The 27,040-nt window shown below is 54.1% G+C and overlaps 1 pseudogene; it reads right to left on the bottom strand.

The window, feature by feature from the left end:
• Nucleotides 1-69: 69 nt before the first annotated feature.
• LOC118649729 lies at nucleotides 70-25,376 on the bottom strand (annotated as a pseudogene).
• Between the last annotated feature and the right edge of the window lie 1,664 nt (nucleotides 25,377-27,040).

The following is a 27,040-nucleotide window of genomic DNA, read 5'->3' as shown; positions in this document are numbered from 1 at the left end:
TTTGGACGTGGGAGCTGGCGAGGGGCCGGTGTGGTCTGTGGCGACGTCCACGCGGGAACTCATGCAGCTTTATCTCCGGCGAGGAGCCGAGCTTTGTCGGCCCAGGCGGGCACAGGCGGGCACGCGCCCGTCCGCGTGGATCTCGCTCTCTGAGGGCTCCTTCCTGGAGCCCCTCTCATGGTCGCCCGCCACGGAGGCTCCAAAAGCTGCGTTTTACGCGTGAGAGAGTCCCGCTTGGCAGCCGTGTCTGCCCTCGGGGCTGTGTGCTGGGTGTTCCGTGCCACAAGGGAAGGGCCGGAAACCTGGCGCCGGGGCCCTGTCCCTGGTGCTGAACCTCCGTTTCCTCAATGGACCTTAGATGCGAATGCGATCGATTCCAAGAAATAGCTGTCGAGTGGTCAGTGGGTGCCTGGCCAGTCCACTCGCACCGCACCCTGAGGAACTGCGCGTTTAGTGCCCTGGAAACCTGTCCTGCGGAATAGTGCAGGGGTGTGGGGGGCACCTGTGCCTGGACTTCCACCCCTGGCCTGGCCGGAGACGCGGGGAGCTGGTGGTCACTGCACGATGGGAGATTATACGTCTGTGACTTCACTTGCACACGGTGCTGTGATTGGCATCTGAAAGTTTTTAAAATTATGTTTGTATTGATTTCAGAGAGGAAGGGCGAGGGAGAGAGAAACATCAACGATGAGAGAGAATCATGGTCTGGCTGCCTCCTGCACGCCCCCTACTGGGGATGGAGCCCGCAACCCGGGCCTGTGCCCTGAGAGGGAATCAAACCGTGACCTCTTGGTGCATAGGTCGGCGCTCAGCCCTGAGCCACACCGGCCGGGCTGGCGTCTTAGAATTTAAAGTAGGGCTTCCTTGAGGGGCTGGTCACAGGGCCTGGTGAGGTCTGCACTGAGGCTGGGCCTGCTTTCCTGCGGTTGGAGTCATGAGGCCTGAGCCTGCTGCATCCCACTGTTGGCTGGACCCTGAACGGGTAATAAGAGTAGCCGTGCGTCGGCCCCATGAGGATGTGGGCACGTCAACAGCCTGAGTCCACGTGTCCTCCCAAGGTCCCTCCCCGAGGAGAGGCTCGACGGCCGCCGTGGCTATCGTGCGACTCACGTCTGGTTAGTAGCAGAATAGATACGAATGTTTGCAGAGGGAATGGTTCCCGCCGGTTCCTTCACCCGTGGTTTGCCAAGCCTTCCCCACGAGCAGGCTGCCCACTGAAGGAGGAGGTTTGTGAAATGGAAACGTCACGTGTGTGAACACAGTGTCACCCTCAGCTTCAGACGGACAGAAGGCCGCGCACGTGTGGTCCGCTCTGTACGGCAGGAGTGGACCCCGGGGCATTGCTGGCCTGTCCCTGACCCTCTAGGCCCCGACTGGGGGGACAGGACACTGCCCACTGACCCCCAGACTGATTCGGAAGAGACGCCGGGGGAGGAAGACACTGTGACCCCTCCTCCTCCTGTGTCGTGTGAATGTGTGTGTGTGTGTGTGTAGGTAGAACTCGAGGAGGAGGTGAGAACCACCCTGGAAGTGTGTTGTGTTTATAATTCAAAAGCAATTTCATAGCCCTGGCTGGTGTTTCCAAATGGTTCGAGCCGTGGTCGGCAAACTGCGGCTCCTGAGCCACATGCGGCTCTTTGGCCCCTTGAGTGTGGCTCTTCCACAAAATACCATAAAATACCACATGTGGGCGCACACGTACAGTGCGATTGAAACTTCGTGGCCCATGCACAGAAGTTAGTGTTTTGTGGAAGAGCCACACTCAAGGGGCCAAAGAGCCGCATGTGGCTCGTGAGCCGCAGTTTGCCAACCACTGGGTTAGAGCATCAGCTTATGGTTTGATTCCTGGCCAAGGGCACCTACCGGAGTGCGTGTTTGCTCCCCATCCAGGTCAGGGTGCGTGAAGGAGGCAACCAATCGATGTATCTCTCTCACATCGATGTCTCTCCCTCCCTCCCTCCCTCCCTCCCTCCCTCCCTCCCTTAGACTCTCTCTCTGAAAAGCAATGGAAAAAATATCCTCGGATTGGCAATAAACACCAAAACAATTTCAAAAACTTTTTGCAGAAAACAAGAAAAACGTTTTTCCAGACTCTCTGTTCTCCTCCGCCTCATCCTGGTCTTCCCGTTCCGACACGCTCTTTATTTTTTAATGTCCTTTGCGGGGAGGACGTGCCGTCTGACCTGGGGGGGCGGGCAGGGAATCTGGGACACCCGGGCGGAGAGATTAGACCTCCACAGGGGGACGCTGCGCCCCGCGGCGGCCTAATGACACCCGCACGGACCATTAGACGCGCAGGAGAAGCACCTGCCCGCCCAGCACACTTGCCAGAGAGCCCGGCTGGCAGGGCGGCGGTGACCGCACGCTGGGCCCATCTGTCTCCTGGCCGCCGGCTCCGGGAGAAAGCGAGGACGGCTGCGGGCGGGCAGGGCGCCAGGGGTGTTGGCCCTGCGGGGGAAGGCACATGTCCCCGTTCCTGATTGCAAGGTTTTACCTGGATTAGCAAACCTGGTGGGAACATAATGTGTCCGTGTGGAGCTAATCGGCGGAGACTAATTTGATTTGGGAAAAGTGGAATTCAAGACACGCTCTTCCTGGAGCCTTTTAGAAGGAGGTAGGGGAGCCTGGCCTGTGCTGCTCGGTGGCTAGAGCGTCGGCCCTCGGCTGAAAGGCCCCGAGTGCGATTCCAGTCAAGGGCACGTCCCTCGGTTGCAGGTTCGATCCCCGGCCCTGGTCGGGGCGCGGGCAGGAGGCAACCAATTGATGTGTCTCCCTCACATCGATGTTTCTCTCTCTCTCTGTCTCTCCCTCTCTATTCCACTCGCTCTAAAAAGCAATCGAAAAATATCCTCGGGCAAGGATTAACAAAAAAGAAAGAAAGAAAGAAAGACACGCTATTCCTGGTCCATTTAAAAATGAGGATAGGGTAGAGTTTAGTTATAATCTTCTAGTTTTCTTCATTTAAAAAAAGAGTTTGATAAAAGTTCTTTTTAAAAGGGTCTGCTATGAGATTATACGGAATTATATTGGAATGGTGAAATATGTATCCAAGTTCATAAAGGGAAGAAAGCATGGCCCTAGCCAGGGTGGCTTGGTTGGGTGTTGTCCCTCATGCATTGAAAAGTCGCTGGTCCAATTCCGGGTCAGGGCACATACCAAGGGTGTGGGCTCAATCCCTGGTAGGCAGCGTGCAGGAGGCAGCCGATCCATGATTCTCTCTCATCCTTGATGTTTCTGTCTCTCTCTCCCTCTCCCTTCCTCTCTCTCTAAAAATCAACAAAAATAGTGTCAATGAAAGAAAGAAAATAGGTATCAACCAGAGCAAATCACTTCTATGTGAGATTTAACCGCAGGTTTACCATTCGTCAAGGCAACAAGAAATGAAATGTAGCTACGTGTAAAATTATTTCTTCCTCTAAATCAGCGGTTCTCAACCTGTGGGCCGCGACCCCTTTGGGAGTCGAACGACCCTTTCACAGGGGTCGCCTAAGACCATCGGAAAACACATATATAATTACATATTGTTTTTGTGATTAATCACTATGCTTTAATTATGTTCAACTTGTAACAATGAAAATACAGCCTGCATATCAGATATTTACATGACAATTCATAACAGTAGCAACATTACAGTTATGAAGTAGCCACGAAAATAATTTTATGGTTGGGGGTCACCACAACATGAGGAACTGTATTAAAGGGTCACGGCATTAGGAAGGTTGAGAACCACTGTTCTAAATAGTCACCTTTTGAGGGGAGTGTGCTAGATTTTGAGAGGAATTTCCCACAGAGGGCCTTACATCAGGGACACTGGGTGACGCAAACACCAGTTCTCCAGCGTGGAGCTGTCCCCTCCCGTCCACGCCTCTCCTGACCCTGGGGTGCAGGCCCAAGGGGGACACGCCTCCTCGCTCCTCACTGGGGACACATCCTCGTTGCTTGGACAGCTGGCATCTCTCTCTCTTTCTGACCCTTCTTTGCTTAACTTTCTGAAATACCAGACATTAGGGGGAATTGGCAGTCATTTTATTTTATTGTCTTAATGTATCTTCTATAATAATAAAAGCATAATATGCTAATTAGACTGGAAAGCTGAACAACCTTCCGGACATCATTCTGGATGTCCTTGGCGGTTAGAGGTGATCAGGCAGGCATGCAGGCGAGTGGTTAGGGGTGATCAGGCAGGCAGGGAGGCAGGCAGGCGAGCAATTAGGAGCCAGCAGTCCTAGATTGCGAGAGGGATGTCTGACTGCCGGTTTAGGCCTGACCCTACAGGATCAGGCCTAAACCGGCAGTCGGACATCCCCCAAGAGGTCCCAGATTGTGAGAGGGTGCAGGCCGGGCTGAGGCACTGCCCCCCATGCATGAATTTCGTGCACCCAGCCTCTAGTGTGTGTATGTGTGTGTGTGTGTAATTTTTTTCCTGCTTTCCCAAACTTTATTAAAGAAAAAGCAATGATGATAAATCTCTAAAACATAGCCAATTCTCTGTGATTCTTCCCTTGAAAAGATGATGTTTGATTTTGAAACACATGCTTCATGGGCGAGAGGCGGAAACCCTAAAAGGCTCCCCTCCCACCTCTCCTGTCTGTGGCCTGTCTCGGGGGCAGCAGCGACTGCCTGGGCAGCTGCCGTGGCTTCACCAGCTCTCTGAGCTCTTCTCTATGCAGCCATCGCGGGATGTGAGCAGCTTCGTGACGAACTGCATCTCCTGCGTCCAAACCACGAAAGTGCTTGTCCAAAGCAACAGGCGATCCCGCTTTCGCTTGCTTTGTTTCAGCGACCGCGTCCGGGTCAGGCGCTCCTGGACCAAGCTGCGCATTGCCTTCACTAAGCATTGCAGGCCACCACCGCGACGCTGGGTCTGAAGCGGGCTGGCCAGAGCCATCGCACCAGCCTTAAAAGCGGGATTATTAACATCCAGATCGGTCAATGGCTCTGCAGCTTTAGCTGCACCGTCAGCACGTTTCGTATCATGAGAAGCCGAGTCCTTCTCAGCGTTGTCTCCATATTCAAGCCGAACGGCGAAACCAGGAGGCCAGTCTACTGCTTCTTGTCGAGCTTGAATCTTGAAAGGAGAGCTAATGTCGGAGATACTGTGCAAAGAACCGGGCGAGTCACTGCTGTGATGTTTCCTAAGTTACCTCTGTCTTCAATCTTGTAGTGTCGGATCTCCTGGTCTCCAAGCCAAACAAGAAAGTTTCTGAATTCTGCCTCATCTTTGCCGCTGAAGCCGGCGGGGTTGTGGTAGGCGAGGGCCGTCAGCTTGTGGCGGAGCGTGGCCCCCGCTTCCCGCTCTGTCCCCTGGGCTTCGGCCGGGAGACGTTTTATAAATATATTTTTATTGATTTCAGAGAGGGAGAGAGTGGGAAAGAGGAAGGAGACACATTGATGAGAGAGAATCGTAGATTGGCTGCCTCCTGCACGCCCCCTACTGGGGATGGAGCCCGCAACCCGGGCACGTGCCCTTGACCGGAATGGAACCCGGGACCCTTCAGTCCGAAGGCTGACGCTCTATCCACTGAGCCAAACCGGCCAGGGCACATTTGCAGTCATTTTAGCTCTTTTGTGAAGTTTAAGTTTGTAGTGACTTCCTTACCCAAATGCATACTCTGAGCATTTTGAATTGAGATCACTCATTCCGTAAAGTGCGCATTTATTCACGTTCTATGAATGTGTTAAGCCCGCACCTAGAAATGGCTTTCCCCCTTTCCCTGGTAATTAAACGAGCCGACATCACGAATCGTCGGGGCTCCGAATGCCATGGCTGGCTGCGTTGGGCAATTTATGTGATCTTTGTTCGTCTTTTGCTTGGGCACACGTCCGTAAAGTAGATTATTACAGAGAATTTAGGAGCGTTAATTTCACAGCAGGCACACGGCACGACGCGGCAATGACATTGCGTTCCAGAAGTTAGAAAGCAGCGCCCTGAATGCGTGTTAATGGAGGAAGGGCCTGAGGTGCCACCACGATGGAAGGCTCCCGATTTAGAAAGTGACTCATGCGTCTTGGTGGCTAATGCCGGCGAGAGCTCCTGCGAGGCGGCGTCCCGGCCCCCAGGCCCCTCCACGGCTCCGGGGCGACCTCGGCATGGGGGGAAGGTGTCTGTCCGTGAGATGGAGCCGCCTTCCACTCATGCACGGCTCTAGGTCCCTGAGAACTTAAATGCCTGCTGAAACGGGGTGGTTTCCAGGGGGTTAGGCGTAGCCGTGTGGTCCTGTCACCTCGCAGAGACCGCGGGTTCAGACCAGGCCCCCAAAGCAGACAGCCCGGCGTGGAGAGTGAAGGGTTTGCGGTGAAACCAAACGCTTCCGGTACAGAGAATAAATAATTGATTTTGTGGTGGGTGTTTTTCTTTTTTTTTTCTGGGTAAACAAAAAACCTTCAAGTGCTTTTCTCTGTTTTCTGCTGAGGCCTAAGTTTCTCAGCCCTTTGACAACATCCCGTTTCTATGGCGACTCCAGGGAACGGCATCTTGCAGTCCTGGCTCATCACAGTGGCAGGTCCTTCCGGGCTTGTGGCAGCCCCGGGGCTGGCCGTGTCCGTGTGTTTGCCGGGTGCTGGGCGGGCGCACGGCGACCTGAGCGCTCCCTGTCTGCGCTCGCTGTCCGGCGCCGGCTCCTCCGGACGTGGGCGCCGCGGAGCGCACGGCCCCTGGGGGAGGAGGTGACAAACGGCAGGCAGAGGCCCTCCGGGCAGCGCCCGACCGGGACCCGCGTGCGTCCCTGCTTGTCTCCGCGCCGCTCTGTGGGGGCTGTTTGCTGTCTGAGGGAGGAGCCGAGCCCCGAGGTGTGAAGTTGGTCTTCGGACGCGAGGATGTGCCGGTTCTGAGGGCCAGTCACCAGCCCACTGGGACCCACTCGCTGGGGCGTCTGTGGACTTGACCTGGGACCGGGCCACCCCCTGGTTCTTCGGCTCGGACCCAACCTCTTGACCCCTGAGTCCGGCTGCTCTCACGTCGCACACCGTCACCCGGACAGAACTCCTCGCGAGCCACGGTCACTGTAGGAGGCGGTGCCTCCCTTTTAGTTGGCTAATCCTCAGCTGGGGACATGTTCCCATGGATTTTAGAGAGAGGAGAGGGAGGGGAGAGACAGAAAGAGAGAGAAACATGGATGTGAGAGAGACACATCAATTGGCTGCCTCCTGCTCTTACCCCATGGGAGGTGGGGAGTGAACCCAAACCCCACAAATGGGCCCTTGACTGGAATCGAACAGAGGACCCTTCAGTCGGCAGACCAACGCTCTATCCACTGAGCCATACCAGCCAGGGCAGTGATATATATATATATATATATATATATATATATATATATATATATATCTTTATTTTATTGATTTCAGAGAGGAAGGGAGAGGGAGAGAGAGAAGGAAACACCAATGATGAGAGAGAATCATTGATCGGCTGCCTCCTGCACACTCCCTACTGGGGACCGAGCCTGCAACCCTGGCATGTGCCCTGACCGGGAATCGAATCCGGGACCCTTCAGTCCACAGGCTGGACCAGCCAGGGCGGCGCCTCTCTCTTTAAGCAGCAAAGTCTGGAACGTTCTGGACCCAGCTCCCTCCAAGCACGGCCCGCGCCCCAGCTCCGCTCGTCACCGGGGAAGGTGTCTCTCGGGACGTGGTTTCGCAGCCTGTGGGCCGGTCTGGGAGCGTGTGACCGGGTGCCCGCCGCACGGAGCCCGCATGTCAAACGCAAAGGCTACCATGGGCCAGATAAACAAGGTTTAAGTTCACGTGGGCCGCAAAAAAACAAAAGCTCCAGTATTCATAGAAACAGGTTATTTCGATAGAGACATGCTGAATACAAAGGACTGAAATAAATGAGTCATCGTTAACAAAAGAATAGAACATTTTAACAAAAATTCATATTTTTTCTTTAACATTAACTTACCAGACACTGAACAGTTGCACAAATTAATAAGCGTCACACAAATAAACCTATTTTTCTTGCTCTCCAAAAGCGAAATATTTCCTGTTGCGCACGCCAAACAAGTCAGTCCAAGACTAATGATGTGGCCATAGGCTGCTAAAATATTCACTGCTGGTATTAGTGGGGAGAAATGTGCGCCTGTGCGTAAGGCCCGTAAGGGAAATGACTGCAACACGATTAATCAGTCATTAGTGAACGTTGTAGTTCGTTATTAATAATTATGTATAACAGGATATTGTAAAAATCAAGTTACAAAATTTTTATTAAACCGTTTCTTACATACCGTTACATTGGCTGGGCCGCAAAAATATTCGTGTGTCCGCATGCGGCCCGTGGGCTGCCAGCTTGACACTGTTGGTGTGATCCCTGCTCCTGGACAGATAACCACCGGCTCAGTGGGTTTCATTTTTTATTTTCTCAAATCAGCTAAGCCGTGAGGCTTGTAACTAGGTATAGCTTTGGGTTTTGGCATGTTCTGATTTCGTGTGTGTGTGTGTGTACGCACACTCTTTACCATGACAACAGGAATCCTGCCATTCACAATAGGAAGGAAGTGTTACTTGTGGCAACGACACACTTCAACGGAGCAAATGGATTTACGGCAAAAGGTGTGATTCTGACGTCAGAAGCCATGTTCGCTGCCTGTGCCTCGGACCCACATCTGTAAGATGAGGTGACAATGGCCACCTCGCGGGCGGCCGGCCAGTTGTCGTCACAGCCAGTCCCGTACCCGCATCCCCTGAGCTCAGCCAGCGACAGCGAGCAGGTGCCAGGTAGCCTTCCGCTCAGTCGCTACGGTGACTGTGTGTAACAGACACAGCTGCCGTCTCTCCCTGGGCTACCAAGGGGTGCTTGGAGAAGCGGGGTTTCAGATGACGGGGACTTTAATGCTCTATTCCATGTCTATGTATATGTGGCTGCATTATCTACTTATTTAAAATTATTCCTTATTTAAAAAAGAAACAACGTATAAAAAGCAGCTCAGAGATGTGTGTTCACACTGAAAAGGAAGCAGAACGTAACAGATGAAAGGACAGGGATGGCCTGAGAATGTAAACGCTGAGCTGGCCGAGCCGCGGCCCACCTCCGGGTATGAGCAGCCGGGATGCGTGGGAGGGGAGGCTCCCCATCCTGTGCCGTCAGATACAGACAGAGGCCGGGTCTCCTGGGACCGACCCCACCGGGTCTCCACTGGGAGCTTCGGAGGGAGGCAGGGCAGCCTCCCGCAGCATCGCCATTGCCGTAGCAACCAGCTGTGGACTTTTCTCTGGATGGGTGCCCTGCGGAGGGCTGAGAGCTGAACTGGGGGAGGGCATGGGGGTCCCGCCAAGAGCCGAGATGGACGTCCCCCCAGGGGCTCCTGAACACGGCGCTGCGGGCTCTCTCATGGGCTGTGCGTCCTTGGTGTGCCCTTCGCACTGGGCTCCAGGCTCGGAGCGTGAAGGGTTCCCTCCACACGTGTTCCATGGGCATGCGATTGGCTTTGAAAGGATGTGCACTCGTGTCCTTAACTCTGAGAAGTACACAGTGTTTTAATCACATACAAAGCACAGCCCACACGCAGGTAGTGAAAGAACAAAGGCGGTGATCCAACCTTCTGGGGAAAACAAAGCTTCTCCAGCTGCTTCCCCGATGTCAGAGGCCCCTCGGCGGCCGCACTGTGAGTCAGGGAGCGTGTGGGCACATGTGTGTACATGTGTGTGCGCATGTATAGGCGTGCGTGCATGTGTTCATGTGCATGTGCACACCTGTGGCACATGTATAGGTGTGTGTGCATGTGCTCATGTGCGTGTGCACACCTGTGGTGCATGTGTGTATGTGTCTGTGTGCACATGTGAAGGTGTGTTAATGTGAGTGCACATGTGTGCTTGTGTGTATGCACATCCGTGTGCAGACATGCATGTGTGTTTCTAAGAAAATGACTTCCATGAGAATGCGTTCTGCAGCGTTTCACATTAAATGCAACACCTTGCTGTGCGGTGCTGATGAGATGCTGACGTTAAAGACACTTTTTCTGGCTTCTCGGCTGTGAAGGGTTTTTATCAAGTGTGTTATGAATTTGATGCTCCTTGGGGGACATCCATTATAAGAATGAGGTCCCCCCCCGATGCATCAATTACGCGGTGACACTTCCAATGCGGAGTCATGCCTCCGCCCCGGCATGTGGCCGGCGTGACCGGGACGCTCCTTCATCCCCACCGGCTGTGCGTGAGCCGCGTTTTATCTGGAATCTGTGCACGTTTCTTCGGAAGCCGGGCTGCTGTGGATTAGCATGCCGGTGGCACTGGGAACACGGGCCGCATTTCCCCGTGGGCACAGACTGGAGCCGGGAGAGCGTGGCCGTCCCTGCGTGGAGCTGGAGGCGGGGCGGGGACCCCGGGCACGAGCGTTGCCCTGTCCTGCCTGTCCCTGCGGCCTCCACAAGTGCGCCCGCTGCCTCCGCGTGGAAGCCGCTTGTGTCTGAAACAGAGGAACCACGGGAATCAGCAGAGCTCTGACGGCTGACTTGTAAATCCCACGGAGCCCACTTCCTGTTGGCGGTTCCCATCGCACAGTCCCTCGTGCGCTCAGCTTCCCCTGCAGCCGGCGCTAAGCCAGCCCCGACCTGCGCGTGGGAGGCGGGCGCCCGAGGGCCACGGAGCCAGCTCGGCCCGGGGCCCCGTCACGCCGCATGGCGCTTGGCTTTCCTGCGGGTGGAAGCGCGCGTGAGCGGCCGCCGGACGGTGGAACGGCCTGGCCCTGGTCAGGGCTGAGGGGCGGTGTCTCCGGGCCACACGTGTGTCTGCTGTGGAGCCAGGAAGCCACGCGGGCACTGGTGGTTCTCCGGGTCGTCGGCAGGAGGACTGACCCGGACGTGTGTGTCCACACGCAGCCCCCCAGCCCCTTTTTAACTTCAGACGGGACCGTGGATGACACCAAATAGAGACGCACTTCCTGGAGAAAGTGAGTCCCACGTCCTCAGAAACAGGTTCTGGGCCTGGGCCATCGATCGGGCCAGTGGGAGCGGCTGGCTGGGGTCACGGAAGGGCCTGTGTCCACCACTTGGCCCCAGTCACGGCCCCAGTCACGGCCCCAGTCATGCGGTTTGTGTGTAACTGGTCGGTTGGTCAGATTTTATTCCAGCATCACACGCTAGCTGCGCAGCCAGGAATTCCTGTTCGCATGAACCCTGTAAAGCGAGCAGGGGAGCTCAGAGGGAGGCATCTGAACGAGGATCTTAATCAAACTGCAGGGACGAGCTGCGTCCCATGAAACACTGATGGGGTTGCTCAGGGCCGGGCGCCTTCTGGTGAGGTGAGGCTATTCCTCTTCGTTCTGATTGGATGGAAACCTCCCATTTTCTCCGATGCAGCCCTGAAAAGGTGTCCTCCCCCAGCGTTTCAGTGCCTCCGCCAGGAAGCCTTCTTGGGTTTCGTTTATAGTTTTATTCCTTTTGATCACAGAGAACCAACGTGCAGGCACGTGGTGCAGACGTCCATTATGCAGCTGCAGGGAGAACGGGATCTCGCCGTCGGGGACCCGTGGCGGCCCTGAGGGCGACACGCCGAGTGAGATCAGTCAGGGGAAGGCAAGCACCGCGTGTTCTCGCTTACACGCCGGATCGAACAAGTCCAGTCGTGGAGCCACAGGCAGTGTGGCTCCCAGGGGCTGGGGGAGACGTTGGTCAAAGGGGACAGCTTTTCCTTTGAAAGACATGCATTCTGGGGTCTGACCTACAGCACGGCGACCACAGCGGATAATACTGTGTTGTGTGTTTGAAATTCACCCCGAGAACAGACCTCACCTACAAGCAACACATCCCAAAATAATAACGAAACCGTGTGGGGTGGGGGGTGGCAATATCGGCCCCCTCGATGGGGGCCATCATTTCACAGCATCCGTGCCCCGTGGGCCGGCATGGGGTGCACCGCCGGCACAGCCAGTTCCGTTTCTCACTGACCGCAGTGACGCGGGGAGAGCCACCCGCGGGCACCGCTGCTGGGAGAGCGGGAGGGCTTTCTTGTTCTGTTCCGAAAGAGAAGAGACAGGTCAGCATTTTCTGGGAGCAAAACCTTCGGCCCCAGAGGCAGTTGCAAGAATGAGAAAGACCCGGCAGGGCTCATGTCACGGAGGCGCAGTGAGCCGGACGGGAGCCTGCTCCGTGTCCACGGTGAGTCCCGCGCGACCAGCCCGGCAGCGCGTGAAGGAGAGGGTGAGGGGTGTCGATGAGCCACGTGACACAGTTACTCACAAGTTGCTCACCTTGGACTATGGAAGGGTGGTTTTTGTGTGTGTTTTATGTCTTTTTGACCGGTTTCTTTTTTAAAAAAATATATTATTGATTTTTTACAGAGAGGAAGGGAGAGGGATAGAGAGTTAGAAACATCGATCAGCTGCCTCCTGCACACTCCCCACTGGGGATGTGCCTGCAACCAAGGTACATGCCCTTGACCGGAATCAAACCCGGGACCCTTCAGTCCACAGGCCGACGCTCCACCCACTGAGCCAAACCAATTAGGGCAACCTGTTTCTTAAGAAGTGGGCAGCTCTGGCCGGACCGGCGTGGCTCAGTGGCTGAGCATCGACCTATGAACCAGGAGGTCAGGGTTCGATTCCTGGTCAAGGGCACAGGCCCGGGTTGTGGGCTTGATCCCCAGTGGGGGGTGTGCAGGAGGCAGCCAGTCCATGATTCTCTCTCATTGATGTTTCTCTCTCCCTCTCCCTTCGTCTCCAAAAGCAACAAAAGTATGTTTTTATTTTTTTTTATTTTTTTATTTTTTATTATTAGTTAAGGTATTACAAATGTGTCCTCATCCCCCCCCCATTAACCCCCAACTTCCCCCCCACACACAAACGCATGCTCCCATCCCCCTGTTGTCCATGTCCATTGGTTTGGCTTATATACATGTATACAAGTCCTTCGGTTGATCTCTTCCCCTTACCCCCGCCCTCCCCTACTTTCCTTCTGGGGATTGATAGCCTGATTGCTGTTTCTCAGTCTTTGGGTCTGTCCCTTTTCATCAGTCTATGTTGTTCTCTATAATCCACAAATGAGTGAGATCATGTGGTATTTATCTTTCTCTGACTGGCTTATTTCACTTAGCACAATGCTCTCCAGTTCCATTCATGCTGTTGCAAAAGGCAAGAGTTCCTTTTTTTTTTTTTTTTTTACCGTAGCGTAGTATTCCACTGTGTAGATGTACCATGGTTTTTTAATCCATTTATCTGCTGATGGGCACTTAGGCTGTTTCCAAATCTTAGCTATGGTGAATTGTGCTGCTATGAACATAGGGGTGCATATATCCTTTCTGATTGGCGTTTCTGGTTTCTTGGGATATAGTCCTAGTAGTGGGATCACTGGGTCAAATGGGAGTTCCATTTTTAGTCTTCTGAGGTAGCTCCATACTGTTCTCCACAGTGGCTGCACCAGTCTGCATTCCCACCAGCAGTGCAGAAGGGTTCCTTTTTCTCCACATCCTCTCCAACACTTGTTGTTTGTTGATTTGTTGATGATAGCCATTCTGACAGGTGTGAGATGATAATGCATTGTCGTTTTGATTTGCATCTCTCGTATAATTAGTGACTTTGAGCAGGTTTTCATATGTCTTTCGGCCTTCTGTATGTCCTCTTTCAAAAAATGTCTATCTAGGTCCGTTGCCCATTTTTTTTATTGGATTGTTTATCTTCCTTTTGTTAAGTTTCATGAGATCCCTGTAAATGTTGGAAGTTAAACCCTTATCGGTGGTATCATTGGCAAATATGTTCTCCCATGTAGTGGGTCTTCTTGTTGTTTTGTTGATGGTTTCCTTTGCTGTGCAAAAGCTTTTTATTTTGATGTAGTCCCATTTGTTTATTTTCTCTTTAGTTTCCATTGCCCTAGGAGCATTATCAGAGAAGAAATTTCTTCGGCATATGTTTGCGATTTCGCTGCCTGTGGATTCCTCTAGTATTTTTATGGTTTCCCGTCTTACGTTTAAGTCTTTTATCCATTTTGAGTTTATTTTTGTGTATGGTGTGAGTTGGTGGTCTAGCTTCATCTTTTTGCATGTATCTGTCCAATTTTCCCAACACCATTTATTGAAAAGACTGTCTTGACTCCATTGTATGCTCTTGCCTCCTTTGTCAAATATTAATTGGGCATAGTGGTTTGGGTCGATTTCTGGGTTCTCTATTCTATTCCATTGATCTATATGTCTGTTCTTGTGCCAGTACCAAGCTGTTTTAAGAACAGTGGCTTTGTAATACAGTTTGATATCTGGTATTGAGATCCCACCTAATTTGTTCTTTCTCAGGATTGCTGCAGCTATTCGGGGTCTTTTTTTATTCCAGATGAATTTTTGGAACGTTCGTTCTAGATTTGTGAAATATGCCGTTGGTAATTTAATGGGGATTGCATTGAATCTATAAATTGCTTTGGGTAGTATGGACATTTTGATGATGTTGATTCTACCAATCCATGAACACGGTATATTCTTCCATCTGTTTTTGTCTTCCTCTATCTCTTTTTTCAGTGTCCTGTAGTTTTCAGCATATAAGTCTTTTACCTCCTTAGTTAAGTTTATTCCTAGGTATTTTAATTTTTTTGGTGCAATGGTAAATGGGATTGCTTCTGTAGTTTCACTTTCTGTAAGTTCACTATTGGTGTAAAGAAATGCCATGGATTTCTTAGCATTAATTTTGTATCCTGCTACATTGCCGAATTCATTTATTAAGTCTAATAATTTTTTGATGGAGTCTTTAGGGTTCTGTATGTACAGTATCAACAAAAGTATGTTTTTAAAGAAGAAGCAGAGGCTCTGGAGGAGGGGCTGCCTTGGAAATGTCACTCACGGTGCCGTGACCAGGACGTGTTCTTTCTCTCTCGCCCAATGGGGACCTGGCAGAGGCGGCGTGGGGGGCAGGGGTGTGTGTTTGTGAACGGCTCGTTGGATATTACATTAGCCTTTGGGCAGAAGAGCCACGGCGCACGGGAGACGTCAGCCCGCGGGCGCGGGAGGGGCTTCTCCATTTCCACTCGAGTTGGTCGTTTTTCTCATAGAAGAAACATAAGGAGCTGCTGGTGGGATGAGCCTGAGCGGGTCGCCGTGGTGAGGGCGGGGCACCGGTGAGATTGACAAAGGGAACGGTTAGTCCTTTCCTCTCTTGTGGTCACTTTGTGGAGCCGAGACACTGGATTGAAACTTGCCACGTCTGCGTCGAGTCAGTGAGCTGTTTCCTCCAAGAACCAAACCTTATTCAAGAAAAGCTGGGTGTGGAGAGGAGGACGAGGCGCCTCCTCCACTCCCGGGGGAGCCCAGCCCCAGCACCCTGACCCCTCCCCAAGGGGGGCTGGCTTTGAGTTCTTCTCAGCACCCCAGGGTGTCCGGTTCCCCCGTAGGCCCCATCTTTTTATTTTATTGATGCCAGAGAGGGAGGAAGAGAGAGACACAGACAGACAGACAGAGAACCATCCATCGGTTGGTCACTTTACGGGCCAACATGTTCTCTTGTAACCGGGGAAGTATCGCGCCTGTGCTCTGTACATGGGTACTGTGAGAACGAAACACAAACACGGTCAAGGAGCCTGAAGGGGAAGGTCCCATCAGCGGACCTGGATCATGCGTTAGGACGTGGCCACCACCCAGGCTTTCTCTACAGGGCGGCCTTAATGAGAGAGTTCCCACAGTCCCTGCACTGACACTGTAAGAACCTGTATATGTTCATTGAATTTTTCTGAGAGAGAGGAAGGGAGTCAGATAGCAACATTGACGAGAGAGAATCATCCGTCGGCTGCCCCCTGCACGCCCCCTACTGGGGGTCCAGCCCGAAACCCAGGCCTGTGCCCCGACGGGGAATTGAACCGTGACCACCTGGTCCATAGGTGGACACTGAGCCACGCCGGCCAGGCCACACCAACACTTTAAAAATGTATATATTTCATTGATTTTTTTACAGAGAAGAAGGGAGAGGGATAGAGAGTTAGAAACATCGATGAGAGAGGAACATCGATCAGCTGACTCCTGTACACCCCCTACAAGGGCAACCAAAGTACATGCCCTTGATCGGAATTGAACTTGGGACCTTTCAGTCCGCAGGCCGACACTCCGTCCACTGAGCCACGCCGGCCAGGCCGCACTAACTCTTTCAATCTTCTGCTCCACCACTGTGATCGCCACCTTCGGGCCCTCGTCGGCGGAAGGGGGGGGAGCACTGGTTTCTCCGTAAGGACACAGGTCCCATTGGTCCCCACACTCCCAACCTCCTCACCATCCCAGTGCCCACCTGGCACCCTCACCGCAGGGATAGGACTTGAACATGAACTGACAGGGACCCACACAGTCAGTCTATAGCAGCTCGGATAACAAATTAGAAAGCAAACCCAAGTGTGATTTCAGCAAGAGCCCCGAATTGAATGCCATCCGCTCTGAGGTCCTGCATTAACCTGGGCTGAAGTAGCAGTTCCTTCTGTGACATCCGGAATGCTTCGGCGTGGGGCCTGCTTGACCTCTGCGTCCCTTCCCCACCGTTTGCCACACGTGCCCTCCCCACCAGCCACACTGACTCACCCTGCCTCTTCCTCTTGTCCCAGCGTTTCCAGCCCCACCTGCCACCAGGGAGCAGCCCTCTGCTCTGCGGCTTGTCCGCACCGTGCGAGCGCCATCACCGGGAACACCGTGCAGAGCGGCTGCACAAGTTCAGCTCCGACCCTCCAGTCCTGAGCTCGGTGACCAGCGCGAGGCAGACGTGAGGGGGCAGGGAGGAAAATGCTCCTTTCCTTCTACCCTCCGGCTGGGAGCCCACAAATTCAACTGACAAAAGACACATCCGCAAGAGAATAACAAGGAGTGTATGAATGTGTGCATGACGTAGTCACGTGGGAGCACAGAGACGGGTAACTCAAAGGAGTGGTTAGAACTCGGGCTCACACCGCAGACAGCTATAACTTTGTGGAGAAGACACAAGACGGAGGAAAAGGTCGGTGAGGGTCCAGGGCGGCAAACCGAGGGAAGGCAGGTGTGTGGGCGCGAGAGGTGGACGAGGCCTGGTAGCTGGTTTGCTGTCAGGCTCCTGCGGGGCTGTCTCCAGCTGATAAACGTCCAGACTAGTCTCTGATGATTACTGTGTCTTTCCTGGTAGAGAGTGCGGGCACTTTGTAAAGGCGTGTCCAGTCTTAGGCAAACAGCGGGGAAGGCAGGGAGTTCTCCTCCAGTCTGCTTCTCCGTTGCCTTCAGTGCACGTCGACCCTGGGGCCACATTGGGAATCAGGGCCCTGCCCCGGATTTGTGGTTGAACAGCTGGACAGAGGAGGAATGGCGAGGTCAGCACGCGGGATTTAGAATGCCTGCCCCCGGGACCGCATCCCACACGGCGTTCCTCGGAGCTTTTCCTGCCAGCCCCGGTGTCCACGCCTCTTCACGGCCCTGTGGAGCAGGAGCAATGACAGCAAGTCAGTTAACGAGGAAAGTCACGCGAGAACAAAGACGAGGTGGGAAGGGGGCGGGCTCCCTGGTGGGACCCAGGTCAGGCCATGTGCTGGGCAGGCCTTTGTGGAGATAACGAGCATCAGCGTGCACTGGCCGGAAACAGAAGAGCAGGGGAGCCTCGGAACAGGTGGTTAGAGAGGAAAGCAGATCGGGAGGTCAATGCTGCTCACAGGCCGGGAGGCGTCCGGGCCGTGCGCTGGACCTGGGGAGGCGCCATGAGGAAGTCTGGGCGGAGGGCCGGCGACGGGGATCGGTGATGGCCACAGTGAGGCCGCATCCAGGATGCTTCTTTGGCTTCTAAACGCTGCTCCCCAGCCTGCATCACAGCGAAGAGATGTGGCCTCTTCGCCCTGCTCACGTAGAGGTGTCGTGCCTCTGTCTTTGCCCGCGGGGCCAACCCTCGAGGTAACGGGACAGACCCTTTTCCTCGTTCATGTCCCAGTTCCCCACGATACGGAAATCGAGTCTACACAGTGTGTCCTCCTGCTGGGACACAGGTGCTGTCCGGGGGCTCTGTCCTCAGAGGGTGATGGGAATCGGCCGTGTCTCTCCTGCCCCCCCCTCCCGCCCCCATCAAGTGACTGTGACTCCTGGCACTGCCCGGCCGCCCCGAGCTGGGCGCTGTGCTCCCGTGTCAGCGGGTGTGGGGCTGCAGCACTCTGAGCTGAGAGGGAGCGTGTCTGAGGAGAGGCCCCTCCTTCTGTAGTACTTTTTGTTTGTTTTCTGTTAATTCTCACCAGAGGATATTTTTTCCATTGGTTTTTAGAGAGAGTGGAAGGGCGTGGAGGACAGAGAGAGAGAGAGAGAAACACATTGGTTGCCTCCTGCATCGCCCCAACTGGGGCCAGGGATGGAACCTGAGACCCTTCGATGTGCAGGCTGACGCTCTAACCACGGGGACACCAGCCCGAGCTGTACAGCATGTTTATCTGCCTCTCGTCTTGGTTCAGCTGTGCAGTGACACAAACGTGGGGGAGGTGCACACATTTAGACAATGACCGTGGGGATGGACAAGTGGTCCCCGGCCAGGTACCTGCCCAGGTGGAGAATGAGACCTTCATCCGCACGCGCCCTTCGCTGTCTGCATGGGGAGCCCCTATTGACTCCCTCCGTCCATCCACCGTGTCCAGGGGATGGAGCGGGAGCACATCTTCGCAGGCTGCCCTTCCTCACGGCTGCCCGTCCTGCTCAGTGTGCGGCGTGTGACCTCCGTGTGAGCCGCCATGCAGCACGTGAGCCGTCTCGTGCTGCGTTGGCGGCACCGCTGCGTTGGCGGCACCGCTGCGTGTGGACCGTGGTCATGTCCGTGGCCACCGTCCTTCTCCCCCTGGTTCCTCCAGCTTGTTTCCATGGGCTGCCTTACCCACAGCACAGCCGTGAGCACCACGCTCAGCGATGCTGTGGACCCTGCCGTGGACCGTGGCCGTGCGTGTGGGCCCGGGTGCTGGGTCCGGAGCACCTCAGCTGCTACATAGAAACGGACGTTTTACTGACTTTGTTTCCAGTCACGTTGCCTTAGTCACTTTCATTTATTCAAATTATTTTCTTTTCTAATAGAGTTTCTACATCCCTAATGAGTCGGCTACAAATGCCAGCTGTATTTTTCCTGATGGTTTTATTCATTTTTGTAGCTTTATCGGGCTGACCAGGCTGCGGGAGGGGGGGGGGGTAGAGTAGAGCTGGCGTTCTGGGCGCACAGCTCGTCCTCGGATTCAGTGGGTGGGGAACTTCGATGCGTCCGCGTTAAATGGCACGTTCACCACAGGGCACGCACGGACCCGTCAGCCTCAGCGCACTTCTTTCTAGGGCTGCTCTGCTTAGCGTCTGTAGCAGACGTTGACTTTCATATGATGCGTTTTCTATAGAGACGATTGTACAACCTCCCTTTACTCTCTTTCCTGGTGTAGGTAATCTCATACCTACACCCCTGAAATAAGCACAGCTCGTCTGTGCCTGTTCTGTTGGCATATTTATTGCGGAGCATTCGAGGACACGGTGTTGAGGACTTTTGCCCGTTCACAACAGGCTGCCTCGTGTGTGTGTGTGTGTGTGTGTGTGTGTGCGTGCGTGTGTGTGTGTGTGTGCGTGCGTGCGTGCGTGTGTGTGTGTGCGTGCGTGTGTGTGTGTGTGTGTGTGTGTGCGCGCACGCTCAGCCCGTTGGTTGGAATGAAGGTTGCTCTGACCTCACGACGAACGGAGGAGCGTTCTTTTCCCTGTGCTCTCAGGAGTGTGTGTCATTAGTGTTATTTCTTCTCTGAAACACCGGAAACATTTGGGGGGAGGCCATCTGTCTCGGTGATGCTTTTATGAAAAGATGTGCCAGGCCAAATGTGATGTCTTTCTCGGAGATAGGATTGTTCGTGTTTTCATTTCTTCTTGTAGCAATTATCATTTGTGTTTTTCAAGGAAAATTTCCATTTCAATTAATTCAAACACTTGTGGCATTCAGCTGTTCACCCAATCCTCTTAAAATCTCTTCATGACGATCCTTCTTTTTCCATTTCTGATGTTGCCCTAAGCCTCCTTTGGTTCATTTCTTAAAGTTAATAGGGGTTTATGGATTTTATTAATCTTTAAAGACTAATGATTTTTTCCGTTGTTGATTTTTCTCAACACTATGTGTTTTTCTGTTTAATTAATTTCTGCTTTTATCTTTCTTATTTTTCATTTGGTTTTTGTGTTCTGTTGTATTCTTCCTTCCTTGTGATGCGGAGTTAAACCATTGATCTTTATCTTCACTGCATTTAAGGTGGCAAGTTTTTCTTACGTTTAGGCTCAGTCATACGTTCGCAAACTTCAGTTCAAAATACCTCCTAATCCTTTAGCTTCTCCTCTGACGATAAATTTTTGGAAGGATATCGCTTAGTTTGAAGTGGCCGTTCACGAGTCATCTGTGTTGTTCCAATCCGACTCCCTGTGGTCAGGTCCATCCTCCGATGTGTTCAGTGTTGGAACGTGCTGGGCCCGCCCGCGGCTGCTGCGTGCGGCCAGCTCCGGCAAGCGCTCCGCTTGTACCTCAATGGGACGGAATGGCTTTGTTCGTGGATCCTGGGCTCGGCACAGACTGGCAGCTCAAGGTCATTAACCCTCTGTCCCCGTCTCTCCAATCCTCACTGTCATTTCCTGGTCAATCAATATGACTTATCTCTATCTATTTATTTTTTTCTTAGAGATATGTTATTGCGAGTTTTTGCTTCTTATATTTTGAGGTAACAGAGTGGCATATCCATCTGGGTGCTTGTATCTCCCTGGAAAAGGCGCCCTTTTATCGTTATGAAATGCTCCGTCTCTCCCCGTGGTTTGTGGCTTTAACATCTGTGTTATCTGACCTGCGTGTCTGTCAGCTTCTCTGCGTTAACGTTGAACAGTGTCTTTTCTCCATCACGTCCTCCCCGGCCTTCTCCACCCTGATGTGCGGGCTGTGCTCCGCACACACGTGGCCGCCTGTGTTCTGTCCCCGGCCGCCCGTTCATGGTGACTGCGGAGATGATACGCGCGGATTCGAACCTGCCGCCTCCCCGGGCGCATTCTGCGTGTCGCGTCTCCTCAATATTCTGTCTCCCCTCCTTTCTTGCCTTCTGCCGTGTTAACCACGATTTATTTTATTGATCCATCTGTTGCTATAAGCCTCTCTACACAAATCTTTGTCTTCATTTCTGGTTATTTCATTAGCATAAACTAGTAGGAGTGAAATCATAGATCAGATATCACAACACTTTAAGGGTCATGGTAAGTAAAAGCAAATCACCTTTCTGATTGTTTGAGCAAATGTATGTTCCCATGAGAAGTTTATGAGGACTTTTCTTTTTTAATATTTTTGAAATGTTTTTTAAAATAATTCTTCATTGTTGAAAGTATTACATATGTCCGCCTTCCTGCCCCATTATGAGTACTTTTCTCATCCAGTCTCACTGGCATTCAATCATAGTTCATTTTCATCATCCCCAAGTTAAAAGGCCATGATTATGTCTTCTTCTTTCCTCCCTCCCTTCCTTTTACTGAATCTATTGGGGTGAAATTGGCTAACAAAACTGTACAACTCAACAAAACATCGTCTGCACACGGCATCATGCGCCCATCGCCCCAAGTAACGTCTCTTTCCGTCCCCGTATCCCCCCCCTTTGCCCTCTCCCACCTCCCTCCACCCCATTGTATCTTATTTTTGTTGTTTTTAAAAAGTAATGTCATTTTAAAAATATGTTTTTATTGATTTCAGAGAGAGGAAGGGAGAGGGATAGAGAGATAGAAACATCAATGATGAGAGAGAACCATCGGTTGGCTGCCTCCTGAACGCCCCCCACTGGGATTCCGGCCCACAACCCAGGCATGTGCCATGACTGGGAATTGACCCGTGACCTCCTGGTTCATAGATTGATGCTCAACCACTGAGCCAAGCTGGCCAGGCTATATCTTGTTTTAATTTGCAATTCTCTCTTTCCTAGAGGGGCTCAGAGTGTGTTCAGATATTTACTGGCTATTTATAGTTCTTTTGTAAATTGTATTTGCAGACATTTATCTGCTTTGCTAAGGAAGTGTGAGAGATTTTCTTACCGTTTCCTAGGAGGTCTTTGTATACTATCGGCACTGCCATTTTTGTTAGTTTTTGAAATCTGTTTCTAGTTGGACTTGGGCCTTTTTATTATGCAAATGCTATTTTTAACATCTATCCATGCTGCTACATTCTTCACTTCTCCCGGGCATCCCGTCCGCTTGCTGAACACTAGGTCGCAGGGGTTGGGGGGGGGGGGGCATGTTACCTGAGGAAACAGCACCGAACATGCACGTGGGTGCGGGTGGGGGGGGGATGGTGCCCAGGCCGCCAGGGGCTGAGCAGCGTGTGTACCCCGTTGTCCGGGTTCCGGCCTCTGGTTCTGATGGACGGGAAGTCGTGGGCATTTCTTCCCTGGAAGGGGGAACTGGAACTGTCCCTCTGCCCTCCTGCGTTCTCGGCTGAGACCCTAGGAATGGAAACACTGATGAGAGGAAAGCACCGTCTGTGACCCTGGGCACCTCGTGTGCCCCTGGGAGGCCCGGGAACATGCGGGGCGCCCCGAGGCGGCTCAGAGGTCAGGATTAAATGCCAGCTTAACAGGGAAGGCGGTCGGCTGGAGGTCTCGTGGGGGAGATGACTGGGGAGGGGGAGTGTCGTTGGACGAGCAGTGGAGGCAGCACAGTGTCTGGGTGTGGGCTGGCTGCCGGGGTCCCCTCTGTGGCAGGAGTCCCCCCTCATGGCTGGTGACGTTCTGAGGGAGCGGTGCCAGCTGGTTCCCTCAGACAGATAAGGGGGCGCAGAGAAACCGCTCCCTGCATTCCCTCTGCCCCCCGCAGTCACCACGCCAAGCTGAGCGGCAGGTTGGTGGTGGCGTGTGCGGAACTCCTGGTCATGGTATGGGTGGCACCTTCTGCTTCCCTTCACCCTGGACCCTATTGTTTCGATGACTCATAAGACACAAAGCCATCTGGCTGGTGTGGCTCAGTGGCTGGGTTCGTGGATCCTGGGCTCGGCACAAACTGGCAGCTCAAGGTCGTGAGTTCAGGGTGTGACCCCTTTGTCTCTAATGTGGCGCATTTGATTGTAAGTTCATAATGCTTCGTTTTTTGTTTTTTAATGTGTTTTTATTGATTTCAGAGAGGAAGGGAAGCGGGCAGAGAGAAACATCCATGATGAGAGAGAATCACGGATCGGCTGCCTCTTGCACACCCTGTACAGGGACCGAGCCTGCCACCCGGGCATGTGCCCTGACCAGGAATCGAACCTATGACCTCCTGGTTCCTAGGTCAGTGCTCAACCAGGGAAGCAGTGAAGCCCGGTGATAGTGCAGGTTTTTCACTTAAAAACGATCCTTTTTACCAGAGTTACAGCCGAAACAGACAGCAGGATGAGACCCCTGGCGAGCATGCCTGTCCTGTGGGTGTCTGTGGGTTGGGTTACGCCCAGGGCGCCCTGTGGCAGGGTGGGCGGCTTTATGGCGGCTCTTGGCAACGATGGGCGCTAATAGATACGGCGAGGCCCACGCTCACGGGCAGCTGGCATCGCGGCGATTTGCATGGGGCTCTCCTGGGGGGCTCTTCGCTGAGTCACAGAGGTGTGAGTGGACATCACTGGCCTGGCTGCCACCCGGGCTGTGGAGCCAGACGGTGGGCGGGAAGGGTTAAGCCTCCCAGGAGGCAGCGTGGTTTTGCTGAGCCGTGGGAGGCTCAGAGGCTCCCTGCCGCCGCGATGAAGAGGCTGACCTCCCCGAGGGCTGTGGGACGGCCGCTGGCCGCAGCGGGAGCAGGGACGCCCCTGGGAGGGGCGGGGTCCGGGCACAGGGCGCTTGACCCCCCACGGAAACACATTCAGGTTCCTGCTAGGAGCTGCCTGGCCCAGGACTCGGTTTCCCCTGCCGGGGCGCACCCCTCCAACTGGCCTTTAAAGAAATAGAAAGTGATTTTCCTACACCTTGGACTAGCACCAAAGACCTAGGTATTTTCTGGACTTATTTCTTTAATCCCTTCAGCGCCCAAAGAAAGTAGGTGGCGACCGGTACTGTGTCCATTTGCGGTTCGGGAGAAACGATCGCTTAGTGTTTCAGGGAAATGGATGCAGAGTGGCTGGGGCTTGTTCTGCAAAGAGCTCACTCCCAGGCCCCGCCCCAGGGTGGCCACCAGCGTGGAGGCCATGCCCACCGAGGCGGTAGCGGGCCGTCGTTTCAGCAGAAGAGAGGAGATGGCCGTTTCTGAAATCGAGACCAAGGTGAGCTCCCAACGCCTCACCTTCAGTGGGTCCAAATGAAGACGCACGAATCCTGCAGCTCCCTCCCCGGCAGGGGGCCCGGTGGAGTCCGTCCTAAAGGCTCATTTTATTTCCCAGAGGCCTGGTGCTCGGATCCGTGCACCGGTGGGGCCCCTCGGCGTGGCCCGCAGGGATTGGGCTGAAACCGGCAGTCCAACGCCGCCTGCCGCTCCCCCTCATGCCGGCCCCGCTGCGCCTGCCGCAGGCTCATGCCCAGTCAGCCCCAATCGGGAGAGGCTCATGGCGCCGCAGCGGTGCTCGCCAGCTGTGAGCCCTGCGCCTGGCACCCATTGGTCAGCTGAGCAGCGTTCCCGCTGTGTGAGCGCACTGACCACCAGGGGGCAGCTCCCGCGTTGAGCATCTGCCCCCTGGTGGTCAGTGGGTGTCATAGTGATTGGTTGACCAGTCTTTCGGTTGCTTAGGCTTTTATATATACAGATGTTTATTTAGTAGCATTGGCACTAAATCATATTAATTCTTGCTTTAACTCAGGAAGAGAACGTGTCTCATGGGCCTGCACAACTCACTCCCCCGTGCACCGACGGTTAAATAGACCTGGTTTTCTGTGCGCTGCGGTCATAATTTAAAACATATGTTCACTGATCCCAGAATACCAGTGTCTACGCTGACACACCTGCACAGGTGGCAGTGTTTTTGTGAAGTCTGTGAGGATAATTTTTTACTAAGCAGTAAAAGGCGTTTCTGCGTTTATACCGTACCCTTAAACGTGCACCCGGTGGCGGCAGGACTGGCGTGAAGACGTGCAGCCTGCACCACCCGCTGCGGGGCACAGGGGCCGCGTGAAAGCAGGTGCCCCGCCCGGGGGACCGGAGCCCCCTGGAGAGGGTGGCATTCCTGTTGGAGCCAGTCACCCGCGTGCTTGGCGCTGGGCACCAGCCGACGACAGGGAGACACAGTCTCGCTCGTTTTCCTTGGAACGGGGACACCTTTGCGAAGGGTTCCCGAATGTTCGCGTGTCTCTGTGAAGTCGGTCACGTCAAGTAAACAGGTCCGAACCGACAGGCCTGTGCAGTGGCATAAACATCCTCTTTTTCCAAACTAGTGAGCAAATTGCAATTCCTTCTGCTCCAAAAGCCAAGCTGTGCTTTCTCATCGATGCGTAACTTACACACGGTGACACGCCCAGGTCCGGGAGCCCCCGTGTGCCCACGTGGCCCACACTGGCCGCCAGGGTGTAGAGCTCGTCCACATTCCGGAACATCCTCCCCCACCCCCCGCCCCGTGCTTCCAGGGACGCCTCGGCCACCAGAGCAAACGGTCGCCTGGTTTCTGTCACCAGAGGTTCCCGTTCAACGTGAGGACGTGAGCTTATTGCGTGGACGGCGTGGGAGGCATTATACCGTCTTCCATGGTCCGTAGGGAAATGAAGGTGAACTTGATGGTGCTATCCAGTCCGTAAGCACGGAAGACAAGTGAACCCACGGAGGTGAGGAGAGGAAGCCGTGGCCGCCTGGGAGGGGCTGCGGGTGCGAGAGGCCAGTGGGCGGAGACAGTCGCCCCCCGACGCCCCCCCCACCCCCGGGGAGACCCAGGACATTCCTCTGCTGCTTGTACAGGATGCGAGGCGGACGTGCCCATGTTAGGTGCCCATAGATACTGCGAAACAGTCGCGGCGGCCGGAGGAGCGGCGTTTCTGGGGGACGGCAGCCTGTGGCGAGAGCCGCTCCCCAGACAGATGCTCCGGCCTGGGGAGTGACCTTCAGTTCAAAGGCGTTTCTGTTTCATATTCTCTGTGTGAGGCGCTAAATGATGAATTACTGCCGCCGTGTCCACGAAGTGATCTCTGTGGTGGGTCCTGAGCACCGTGGTAGCCTCTGCGGTTCCCGGCGGGGGCGGGGCAGGGGGAGGGGGGCGGCTGGCATGTCCCCGTTGGGTGCAGGGGTGAGAGGACGCCTGACATCGTGCCCTGGTCCCCTGGCTGTTTATGGCCAAATAAAACCGTGCCTCCCTGCGTGCTGCCGACATCTGAGTTTACGGCCCTGTCGCTGGACCTAGAGCTGGTTTTATGGCCAGAGCAGCATCGTGTCACTAGGGATCGGAGTGCAGTCAGGGGTCGTCACTCCCCATTGCTCTGTGGCCACTGCCTGGCAGGTGGGCCCTTTCCTCCCGCAGGTCCCTGCATCTGCCCCCATTGGGTTCTTGCTGCCCCAGGGCTGTGGGGTGCAAGGCTCAGCCTCTGACGCAGCCTCCGTGCCAGGCCTGGCTCCCCCTGCATCCAGCGGGACGAGGAATCGGGACTTCCTTCTGCCCGCGCCCCCAGAGGGGAGGGCCCAGGGAGGAGGCTGCTGTGCACACCTGTGACCCCTGACTCCTGTGACCCCGGACTCCTGTGACCCCTGACTCCTGTGACCCCTGACTCCTGTGACCCCTGACTCCCAGCTTGCTTCTGGGTCTTCTGAGTGTCCCGCCTGGGGGAGTGCTAGGAGAGCAGATGGGGGGCGGGGGCAGGTGTTTTACCAACAGCAGCAGGTGCTGCATAAATGCCAGTGAGAATAAAGCAAGGGGCCCGGCCTGCTTGGTGTCTGCCCTTGGACTGAAGGGTCCTGGGTTCGATCCCGGTCAAGGGCACAAACCAGGGTTGCAGGCTTGATCCCTGGCCCCAGTTGGGGTTTGTGTGGGAGGCAACCAATCAATGCGCCTCTCACATCGATGTTCCTCTCTCTCTCTCTCAAAAAAAAAAAAAAAAAAATCAATGGAAAAAATACCCTTGGGTGAGAATTAACAACAAAATCCTCAAAATATTAAACAGAAACCCTCAAAACTACAGATACACGTGGCACAAGATATTCTTTTTGGCATCATCAGGTTAGGAAGCACACAGACCCGGCAGCTGGTCGAGACCCCATGTGCCTGAGGCTGTCCCCC

This window comes from Myotis myotis, unplaced genomic scaffold (genome assembly GCF_014108235.1).
Source record: "Myotis myotis isolate mMyoMyo1 unplaced genomic scaffold, mMyoMyo1.p scaffold_m19_p_3, whole genome shotgun sequence".
Lineage (NCBI taxonomy): Eukaryota > Metazoa > Chordata > Mammalia > Chiroptera > Vespertilionidae > Myotis > Myotis myotis.
This window is presented reverse-complemented; position numbering and strand designations above follow the sequence as displayed.